The following is a 12509-nucleotide window of genomic DNA, read 5'->3' as shown; positions in this document are numbered from 1 at the left end:
GACAAGTCCCCAGATTTCCCTTCCTAATTTGACCTCGCTTTTGGATAAGTTTGCTGGGTTGTCGGGATTGAAAGTGAATGTGGCTAAGTCAGAGGTTATGTTCTGCAATGTTCCACCTGAGATGCGTCATTTGATTTCCCTGAATTTTGGGTTCCATGACTCTTCACAGGGCTTGTCTTATCTGGGGGTTACTCTTACTACATCCCTCAAATCCCTATATGTTGCTAATTACCCCCCACTCTTTCGCTCTATTAGAGGGGACTTAACTAGATGGTCGTTCCCTCATATTTCTTGGGTGGGCCGCATAAATGTTTTTAAGATGGTTATTCTGCCCCGTGTCCTTTATCTGTTTCGTTCCCTCCCCATCCCGATGGTGAAGAGGGACGTGTGCTCTCTCCAACGTGCCTTATTCCATTACATCTGGAATGGCCGTCGCCCCCGGATTAATAGGACAGCTATGCATTATCATAAAAGAATGGGTGGGCTTTCTGTTCCATGTCTGATGAAATACTATTATGCAGCCAGATTGGCCCAACTTGCCCTTACACATGCAGTACGGGGTGCTCCTGGGTGGGTGGCTCTGGAGGAATCTCTAATCTGTCCCTATTCTATCTCAGCTTTGATGTGGTCCTCTTGTCCTGTTGCAACCCTTCTCCCCTCTACAGCGCAAATTACTTTATTCTCTCTGTCTCTTTGGCGCTTGGTCCGCTTTAAATTTTTCTTACAATCCTCGGTCCCTCCCCTCCTTCCCTTTCTTTCTAATCCCACTTTTCAGCCTGGCATTTCTACCGCTCCCTTTTCATGGTGGCACACTGCTAAATTGACTAGACTATATGACCTGCTGGTGGGCAAACAACTGATTACTCTGGCACAGCTATATTCTATACATCACCTCCCCCCTGGGGAGCACTTTCGTGCTCTACAGGTTCTATCATATTACTCCTCTCTGGGCCCTCGAGGCTTTAGGGTGGATACCACCTTTTACGAAGCGGCCTTGCTATACAGCCCTACACTGCCTGGCTTGCTTTCTAGAATTTATGCACATTTGAATGCCCCTCCCGCAGACACCAAATTACGCTTCATGAAGGAATGGGAGCGTGACCTGAATGTGACCCTCACATTGCCCCAGTGGCACGCATGCTGTACGGCTGTCAGCAGGGGCAGCTGGCAGGTCTCCTTAATGGAGACTTCAATCAAGATTCTGCATAGAGTCTATATGGTTCCCTCCAGACTGCATTCAATTTATCCCTCGGTCTCTCCCCTGTGCTTTAGGGGGTGTCGAGCTGTTGGTTCTATGCACCATATTTGGTGGAGCTGCCCACAGGCGGCGCGGTTATGGAGGCAGATCCATGTAGTCTTGAAGAACCTGTTTGGTGTTCGCATGCCCTGTTCCCCTTCCTTTTGTCTCTTAAGTAATAAACCTAGCAGGATGCCGTTCCGTACATTTCGGATGGCTCAGTTCATTCTTATGGCCACCAGGATACATATAGCTGCACAATGGAAATCCCCATCTTTGTCTTTTCATAAGGTTATTGACAAGGTTAACTACATCATGCTGTGTGAAAAGTTATCAGCCATACGTGAGAGTAGGGTAGAATGTTTTGATAAGTTGTGGGAGGCATGGCTGCTTTCTCCTTATTGTCCTTCTATGCAAACATGCCTCTCTCTCTATTGATTGGGGGTGGGTGATGGCCTCCATGTTTTACGCTAGGCTGGGGTTCCCTTTGTGGCGACGACCGGTCCAACCAATATTATTCTTATCTGTTTTCCTCCTATGTATGCATTATGGTTCCAGTGCAATTATTATTGTAAGCTGATCAGATGTTTCCTCCTAGTTATGTGTTGTAACTGTTTTATTTGTTACCATGTACCACAACGCCCATATGGGCATCCATACCTACCATTTACATCCTGTATATTGCTACCAGCTCTTTTCAATAAAAGACTCATGGTTTGACTGTTAAACATTTAAAACGTCTCATACGGCAGTGTTTCCAAAACGGAGCCTCCAGCTGTTGCAAATAACTCCCAGTATTGCCGGACAGCTATTGACTGTTCAGGCATGCTGGGAGTTTTGCAACAGCTGGAGGCACCCTGTTTGGGGAACACTGCCATGTCCGTCCCTATGAAAATCCCTAATTAAGGCCTCAAATGCGCATGGTGCTCTCTCACTTCAGAGCCCTGTCGTATTTCAAGGCGACAGTTTAGGGCCACATATGGGGTATTTCCGTACTCAGGAGAAATTGCTTAACAAATTTTGGGGGTCTTTTTCTCCTTTTACCCCATATGAAAATGTAAAGTTGGGGTCTACACAAGCATGTTAGTGTAAAAAAATAAAACATTTTACACTAATATGCTGGTGTTGCCCCATACTTTTCATTTTTACAAAAGGTAAAAGGAAAAAAAGACCCCTAAAATTTGTAGTGTAATTTTAGTACGGAAATACCCCATATGTGGACGTAAAATGCTCGGCGGGTGCACAACAAGGCTCAGGAGTGAGAGCGCACCATGTACATTTGAGGTCTAAATTGGTGATTTGCACAGGGGTGGCTGATTTTACAGCGGTTCTGACAAACGCAAAAAAAATATATCACGCACATGTGACCCCATTTTGGAAACTTCACCCCTTAACGGAACGTAACAAGGGGTACAGTGAGCCTTAACACCCCACAGGTGTTTGACAAATTTAAGTTAAAGGGATACCCCCGTGCTCTCTGCTGACCTCTCCTGTCCATTTTAGGAACTGTCCAGAGCAGCATATGTTTGCTATGGGGATTTTCTCCTGCTCTGGACAGTTCCTAAAATGGACAGCAGAGGTCAGCAGAGAGCACTGTGGTCATGACATCAGAGGAAATGCATTTCTTTTTTTTATTTCTCTATAGTATATAGCCCCTAAAAAGTACTGGAAGGATTAAGATTTTTTTTATAGAAGTGATTTACAAATCTGTTTAACTTTCTGGCACCAGCTGATTAAAAAAAAAAGTTTTCCATGGGAGTACCCCCTTAAAGTTGGACGTGAAAATGAAAAATCTGATTTTTTTCACTAAAATGCTGGTGTTACCCCAAAGCTTTTATTTTCACAAGGGGTAATAGGAGAAAAAGCCCCCCAAAATTTGTACACCATGTCTTCTGAGTATATAAATACCCCATATGTGGATGTAAAGTGCTCTGCGGGTGCACTACAGGGCTCAGAAGAGAAGGAGCGCCATTGAGCTTTTTGAGAGAGAATTAGGCTGGAATTGAAGGCCATGTGTGTTTACAAAGCCCCCATAGTGCCAGAACAGCGGAACCCCCACATGTGACCACATTTTGGAAACTACACGTAATGTAATAAGGGGTACAATGAGCATTTACACCCCACAGGTGTCTGACAGATTTTTGGAAAATTCTAACTGCACCCCTTATTAAATTCTGTGAGGGGTGTAGTTTCCAAAATGGGGTCACATGTGGGGGGGTTCCACTTCTGTGGCACTGTGGGGGCTTTGTAAACACACATGGCCTTCAATTCCATGGGGGCTTCCTAAATGTGACATGCCCCACAAAAACCATTTCAGCAAAATTTGCTCTCCAAAATCCCAATGTCGCTCCTTCCCTTCTGAGCCCTCTAATTCACCCACAGAGCACTTTACTTCCACATATGAGGTATTTCCTTACTCGAGAGAAATGGGGTTACAAATTTTGGGGGACATTTTTACCTATTACTTCTTGTGAAAATGAAAAATTTTGTCTTGCACCAGCATTTTAGTGAAAATTCGTCAAACACCTGTGGGGTGTTACGGCTCATTGCACCCCTTGTTGCATTCCTTGAGGGGTGCAGTTTCCCAAATAGTGTGCCATGTGGTTTTTATTTTGCTGTTCTGGCACCATGGGAGCTCCCTAAATGAGACATGCCCCCCAAAAACCATTTCAGGAAAATTCGCTCCCCAAAACCCCATTGTCACTCCTTCCCTTCTGAGCTCTCTATTGCGCCCGCAGAGCACTTTACATCCACATATGAGGTATTTCCTTAATCGAGAGAAATAGAGTTACAAATTTTGGGGGACATTTTTACCTATTACGTAAAATGAAGAAAAATAGGTTTACAAGAACATGTTAGTGTAAAAAAAAAAAAGATTTAGAATTTTCTCCTCCACTTTGCTGCTATTCCTGTGAAACACCTAAAGGGTTAACAAACTTTCTGAATGTCATTTTGAATACCTTAAGGGTGTAGTTTTCATAATGTGGTCCATTATAGGGTATTTCTAACATAAAGACCCTCAAATTCACTTCGAAACTGAACTGGTCCCTGAAAAATTAAAATTTTGAAATATTCATGAAAAATTGGAAAATTGCGGCTAAACTAAAAAGCCCTATAATGTCTTCAAAAAGTAAAAACATGTCAACTTTATGATGCAAACACAAACTAGACATATTGTATATGTGAATCAACATATAATTTATTTGGAATGTCCACTTTCCTTACAAGCAGAAAGCTTCAAAGTTTGAAAAATGCAAAATTTTAAAATTTTTCATAAAATTTGGGATTTTTTCACCAAGAAATGATGCAAGTATCGACAAAAATTTTCCATTAACATAAAGTAGAATATGTCACGAAAAAACAATCTCAGAATCAATTTCATAAGTAAAAACACCCCAGAGTTATTAATGCTTAAAGTGACAGTGGTCAGATTTGCAAAAAATGGCTGCATCCTTAAGGTCAAAATGGGCTGTGTCCTTAAGGGGTTGAAAAAAATTTGGGGGTTGGATTTAACAGGTACGCTTTAACCCCTTAAGGACATGTGCTGTAAATGTACAGGGCTGCTAAGAAGTATTTAGCACACAGCGCCGTACACTTACTGCGCAGCTTTCCTGGATCACCACGTCTCCGGACGCGGTGATCAGAACGGGATGACTGCTGATATCTATCAGCAGCCATACCGGCATATCGCCAAGGGGGGTCCTGACACCAATCGAGTCTCTGGTGACCCAGAAAAAAAGGGGTGAATGGGGCTGTCCAAGACAGCCCCATTCACCCTTACCCAGCAAGAGTGAGGTGGCACGGGTGCCGCCTCACTATCACGTAATTGATCGGTCTGAACGACCGACCAATCACGACCCTGTTGGAGCGGCAATCGGGACGGCGAAGATGGCGGCGATCGGGGCCGGCGGGGGTCTCCTACCTTGTCCGGGTCCGGCAGGGATCCCCTCAGGATCGGTGGCGGCTATAGGAGCAGCAGGATCGGCGGCAGTGGCAGCGGTCCCGGCAGGATACAGCAGGAGGTGAGGCCTGTTCACCTCCTGCTGTTGCTTAGCACAGCCAAAGGGCATGCTGGGAGTCGTAGTTTTGCAACAGCTGGAGTTCCAACTACAACTCCCAGCATGCCCTTTGGTAGTCTGTGCATGCTGGGGGTTGTAGTTATGCAACAGCTGGAGGCACATTTTTTCTATGAAAACACGTCCACGCTTATTGTGAGTTGTTTGCTTGCTGTTTTTCCCTTTTTATGCGTTTTTTATGGGATCCGAATAAAGTATTAATCGCTACCACTGGCTATGTTTGCTGTTTGTTTGCTGTTGCCCTCTAGGTATCAGCGTACTGAATTAAAACATTTTCTTAGCTTCTGCCCTTGACATTCGTGAAATGTAGTCTCCTCCTCTCCGGCACCTCTTAACACTCTGGATGGCTACAAAGAAAAGGTCAGATGGGTTTTGGTTATGATGTTCCGTAAAGTGGAGGGATAAAGGATGTGTTTTAATTCATTATTTATATTGTATATATATTTGATATGTTCTGATATACGTATTTTTAGTTGCCTCTTGGTGCGGCCTATATACTCTTTACTGCATTTACACTGAATCAAGTAGATTATTCCTTTGCTGTGACAGGTAAAACATTCAGAGATGACATTTTGGTTATTTTTTGTAGGGAAATCTGTAACTTTGGAGCCGGAATAAGAGCCCCATCTGTAGAATCCCTTTGTCTGTAGCCATCTTGAATGTGAGTGGGAGGAGAACGTATTTTTTCTTGTGGGAACGACTATAATTCCCAGATTTGGTGCTTTTGTATCAACAATTGGTGGCTTGATGGGAATAGGAAAATTGTAATAAATCCCGGCACTCACTTATCTTCCAATGATATAGGTTTATTCACGCAAGATGCGTTTCGGCGGTAAGCCTTTTTCAATTGCAAACATATATATCAATGCAGCACATAACACACTTATATACGTAACTTCCGTATAGATAATATATCAGCTTATCTTCCTTATTTTCTGGGTCACTGCATGACCTGGAATCGCTGCAGACCGCCCGTCTGAATTGAATCTCAGGATCCCCCCAGGCATAGGCAAGGGATTCCTGCTGAACGATTTCAGCAGGCACCCTATTACCTTCACTGTCCGGTTACCGGCAGTGAACTGAAATGCCGAGGGCATACAGGTATGCCTTTGGTCTTTAAGTCCCATGACGTGAGGGAGTAGCATACACCCTTGGTCCTGGAGGGGTTAAATAGGCTGTGGAGTCTGACATTAGAAAACTGAAACCCATTTTTAAAAAGAACTATATCTCTTATATAGAAAAAATAGGTATTTCTGAATTACAGAAAAATGAAGGAATTGCTATCCGCCCTGCGGACAAGGATGGTGGAATTGGAATTCTAGACACAGATAGATATAATCAAGAATGTGTCAGACAATTGTCTGATAGAAATACCTATACAAAATTATCGTCAGACCCCACAACCAAGTATAGTAAAGATCTTAAAATACTATGTGATGATGCATTATCCTCTGAATTCCACTACCCCCCCCCCCCCCCTGGCTGCCCCATAGTCTCTGGAATAGATTCATTAACCTCCAACTTATCCCAACTGATAGGCCGCTTTCTACAACCATTTGTCCAGAAAACTACCCAGCTATCTGAAAGATACCACACAAGTTATTCAAATCTTGGAAAACACAAAATGGGAATCCAACTACTATATATATTAGCAACTCTAGATGTCAGTTCACTGTACACCATTATCCAACATGAAGCAGGTCTAAATGCAGTCAGATATTTTTTAACAAAAGGCAACATTTTACCAGAGCAGATCGAGTTCTTATTAAATGCTATAAATTTTATTCTAACGCACAACAATTTTTTCTTTGAAAACACATTTTATTTTCAGTTAACCGATACCGCCATGGCCACAAAATTCACGCCAAGTTACACAAATTTATTCATGGCAGCCTGGGAGGACTTCATCATTACTCCCAGGATTGGCGCGAATCCGTGCTCTGGTGTCGGTATATTGATGATATCATTTTAATTTGGGGAGGGTCCAGAGAACAAATGGAAATTATTATCCTTGAACTTAATAATAATGCACTCAATTTAATTTTTACACCACATATTAGCACAGATGCTATAGATTTTTTAGACCTTTTAATTACTGCAAAACCTCCAAGACTTATCTGTAGTACATACTACAAACCAGTCTCAAAAAATAGTTTTATCCGTTTTAACAGCTGCCGCCTACCGAGATGGCTTTTAAATGTTCCTATTGGACAATATCGCAGGCTCAAAAGAAACTGCACTGTCGATTCACAATTTGAAGAAGAAGCACATGCACTTCCAGAAAATTTCCTGGAGAAGGATTATCCTCAGAATGTCCTAGCCCAAGCAATTGATAAAGTACATCATCCTTTTTTGTCCCTGACTCTGAAGAGCCAGCAACACAGAGCCAGGACCCAAAAATAGTTTTACATTTTAACCATAATTATAAACAAATAGAAACGATCATAAAAAAACACTGGCATTTTAAAAAAAAAATGATAATTTGATTGGGCAGTATATTCCCATCAAGCTCAGTTCAAAGTATAGGGCGGCACTTGGACTAGCGTGGTGCACGAGAATAGACATAGTAGGAAAATTGTAATAAATCCCGGCACTCACTTATCTTCAAATAAGGCTGGGTCCACACTACGTTTTGTCCCATACGGGAGCGCATACGTCAGGAGGGAGCTAAAAGCTCGCGCTCCCGTATGTTACCGTATGCGCTCCCGTATGTCATTCATTTCAATGAGCCGACCGGAGTGAAACGTTCGGTCCGGTCGGCTCATTTTTGCGCCGTATGCGCTTTTACAACCGGACCTAAAATCATGGTTGACCACAGTTTTAGGTCCGGTTGTAAAAGCGCATACGGCGCAAAAATGAGCCGACCGGACCGAACGTTTCACTCCGGTCGGCTCATTGAAGTGAATGGCATACGGGAGCGCATACGGTCACATACGGGAGCGCGAGGTTTTAGCTCCCTCCTGCCGTATGCGCTCCCGTATGGGACAAAACGTAGTGTGGACCCAGCCTAATATAGGTTTATTCACGCAAGACGCGTTTCGGCGGTAAGCCTTTTTCAATTGCAAACATATATATCAATGCAGCACATAACACACTTATATACATAACTTCCGTATAGATAATACATCAGCTGACTATACGTCACCATTATATCATGATTGACAGGTCAGTGTCCATGGAAATCAAAATAAACAGAACTCAAAGGAGGCTCTTGACCATGAATTAAGCAGTTTTCTATGATTTTTTTAATGATTTTTATTTTATTATATAATTGCCCTTAACCTGTGACATACACTGTATGAATATATACTATGTTGCTGACAAATAGATTTTGTCCCTGATGTGCTGACTTTGATATAAATTATTTCTTTTAGATACATAGTATGTCTACATATTAAATGAAAGCCGGCCGTACTGAAAGGATACTATGAGCACATGGCTAGTTGTTTATATTTACCTTCTCCGCAGCACTGGAGCCTCCTTTGAGTTCTGTTTATTTTGATTTCCATGGACACTGACCTGTCAATCATGATATAATGGTGACGTATAGTCAGCTGATGTATTATCTATACGGAAGTTACGTATATAAGTGTGTTATGTGCTGCATTGATATACATGTTTGCAATTGAAAAAGGCTTACCGCCAAAACGCGTCTTGCGTGAATAAACCTATATTATTTGAAGATAAGTGAGTGCCGGGATTTATTACAATTTTCCTACTATGTCTATCCTCGTGCACCACGCTAGTCCAAGTGCCGCCCTATACTTTGAACTGAGCTTGATGGGAATATACTGCCCAATCAAATTATCATTTTTTTAAAAAATGCAAGTGCTTTTTTATGATCGTTTCTATTTGTTTATAATTGTGGTTAAAATGTAAAACTATTTTTGGGTCCTGGCTCTGTGTTGCTGGCTCTTCAGAGTCAGGGACAAAAAAGGATGATGTACTTTATCAATTGCTTGGGCTAGGACATTCTGAGGATAATCCTTCTCCAGGAAATTTTCTGGAAGTGCATGTGCTTCTTCTTCAAATTGTGAATCGACAGTGCAGTTTCTTTTGAGCCTGCGATATTGTCCAATAGGAACATTTAAAAGCCATCTCGGTAGGCGGCAGCTGTTAAAACGGATAAAACTATTTTTTGAGACTGGTTTGTAGTATGTACTACAGATAAGTCTTGGAGGTTTTGCAGTAATTAAAAGGTCTAAAAAATCTATAGCATCTTGTGCTAATATGTGGTGTAAAAATTAAATTGAGTGCATTATTATTAAGTTCAAGGATAATAATTTCCATTTGTTCTCTGGACCCTCCCCAAATTAAAATGATATCATCAATATACCGACACCAGAGCACGGATTCGCGCCAATCCTGGGAGTAATGATGAAGTCCTCCCAGACTGCCATAAATAAATTTGTATAACTTGGCGTGAATTTTGTGGCCATGGCGGTATCGGTTAACTGAAAATAAAATGTGTTTTCAAAGAAAAAATTGTTGTGCGTTACAATAAAATTTATAGCATTTAAAAAGAACTCGATCTGCTCTGGTAAAATGTTGCCTTTTGTTAAAATATATCTGACTGCATTTAGACCTGCTTCATGTTGGATAATGGTGTACAGTGAAATGACATCTAGAGTTGCTAATATATATAGTAGTTGGATTCCCATTTTGTGTTTTCCAAGATTTGAATAACTTGTGTGGTTTCAGATAGCTGGGTAGTTTTCTGGACAAATGGTTGTAGAAAGCGGCCTATCAGTTGGGATAAGTTGGAGGTTAATGAATCTATTCCAGAGACTATGGGGCAGCCGGGGGGGGGGGGGGGGGGGGGGAGGGGGTTAGTGGAATTGAGAGGATAATGCATCATCACATCACATCATCACATAGTATTTTAAGATCTTTACTATACTTGGTTGTGGGGTCTTACGATAATTTTGTATAGGTATTTATATCAGGCAATTGTCTGACACATTCTTGCTTCTTGCTATCTATCTGTGTCTAGAATTACAATTCTACCATCCTTGTCCGCAAGGCGGATAGTAATTCCTTCATTTTTCTGTAAATCAGAAATACCTATTTTTTCTATATAAGAGATATAGTTCTTTTTAAAAATGGGTTTCAGTTTTCTAATGTCAGACTCCACAGCCTATTTAACCCCGCCAGGACCAAGGGTGTATGGCACTCACTCACGTCATGGGACTTAAGGACCAAAGGCATACCTGTACACCCTCGGCATTTCAGCTCACCGCCAGTAACCGGACGGTGAAGGGAATGGGGTGCCTGCTGAAATCGTTCAGCAGGAATCCCTTGCCTACGCCTGGGGGTCCTGAGATTCAATTCAGACGGGCGATCTGCAGCGATTCCAGGTCATGCAGTGACCCAGAAAATAAGGAAGATTGGGCTGTTCAAGACAGCCCCGATCCTCCTGAAGGGATAGATGTGAGGTGGCAGGGGTACCACCCCTCCTAACCCTTCTATTGGTTGGTCAGAAGCGACCGAGCAATAGCAGATTGGGGGCGGGGGGTTTAAAGTTCAGTTCCTCCGTTCTGCCCACCCTTGGTAGTCCGTGCAGTGCGGGGGAACTGTGCTGTGAGCGGCGGCGGAGGCATGCTGGGATTTGTAGTTTTGCAAGATTTAGAGGGGTACAGTTTGGAGATCACTGTGCAGTGGTCTCTAAACTGTGGCCCTCTAGATCTTGCAAAACTACAACACCCAGCATGCCCACACAGCAGTTTTCTGTCTGGGCATGCTGGGATTTTTAGTTATGTAACATCTAGAGGGCCACAGTTTGGAGATCACTGTGCGGTGGTCTCTAAACCATGGCCCTCAAAGTCTTGCAAAACTACAACTCTCAGCATGCATGAACAACAAAAGGCTGTCTCAGCATGCTATGAGTTGTAGTTGCGTGCCTCCAGCTGTTGTATAACTACAACTCCCAGCTTGCCCTTCGGCGATCAGTATATGCTGGGAGTTGTAGTTTTGCAACAGCTGGAGGCACACTGTTTGGAAAATACTGTGTTAGGTAACAGAACCTAAAGAGTTAAAAAGACCAGCACATCTAACACCACTCTGTTTACAATGTTAGTCGCTCATAAGGCGCACTCTTATGACCCTTATCTCAGCATATCTGCAGTATATACCGTGCTAGGTGTTAGTGCTGTTATTAAAACACTTCTACAGTACCCCCCTAACATGTTTCGCCACTATGTGTGACGTCCTCAGAGGATGTACTTCATGCACTTCAGAAGAGAAGGAGCACTATTGGGCTTTTGGAGAGAAAATTTGTCCGAAATTGAAGGCCATATGTGTTTACAAAGCCCCCATGGTGCCAGAACAATGGAATCCCCCACATCCCTCACGTAATGTAATAAGGGGTACAATGAGCATTTACGCCCCACAGGTGTCTCACAGATTGTTGGAACAGTGGTCCGTGAAAATGAAAAATTTAATTTTTCATTTGCACGGCCCACTGTTCCAAAGATGCTCACTGCACACCTTATTAAATTCTGTGAGGGGTGTAGTTTCCAAAATGGGGTCACATGTGGGGGGTTCCATTGTTATGGCACCATGGGGGCTTTGTAAACACACATAGCCTTCAATTACGGACAAATTTTCTCTCCAAAAGCCCAATGGCGCTCCTTCTCTTTTTCACTAGAATGCTGGCTTTTCATTCCCCAAATTTAACATTTTTACAAGGGGTAATAGGAGAAAATAGGAGATATATGTATCCTTTGGATTACTTTAGATTCGGAGGAGTATGGTGATCAGCGTTTTTTTGGTTTAATGTTAATAAAATGGTTAACAAGCACTTTTGGGGGGAGTGTTTTTTTGGAATTTTTTTTAAACATGTGTTTTTTTTATTTACGTTACAGGCTTAGTAGTGGAAGCTGGTCTTATAGACAGAATCCATTACTGAGACGGGCTTAGCGTTAGCCACAAAAACTGCTAGCACTAACCCCAAATTATTTACCCAGTACCCACCGCCACAGAGGTGCTGGGAGGAGCCAACAGGCCCGGGGCGTCAAAAATGGCACGCCTAGTCGGTAACAGGCTTGCATTACTTAGGCTGGGGAGGGCCAGTAACAATGGTCCTCACCCACCCTGGTAACGTCAGGCTGTTGCTGCTTGGTTGGTATTTGGCTGAGAATAAAAACAGGGGGAATCCTATGCTTTTTTTTTTTTTTTTGCACAAATATTTTTCCCCA

Source organism: Hyla sarda, chromosome 1, assembly GCF_029499605.1.
Source record: "Hyla sarda isolate aHylSar1 chromosome 1, aHylSar1.hap1, whole genome shotgun sequence".
Lineage (NCBI taxonomy): Eukaryota > Metazoa > Chordata > Amphibia > Anura > Hylidae > Hyla > Hyla sarda.
The sequence above is the reverse complement of the archived record's forward strand: the minus strand, read 5'-3'. Positions refer to the sequence as shown.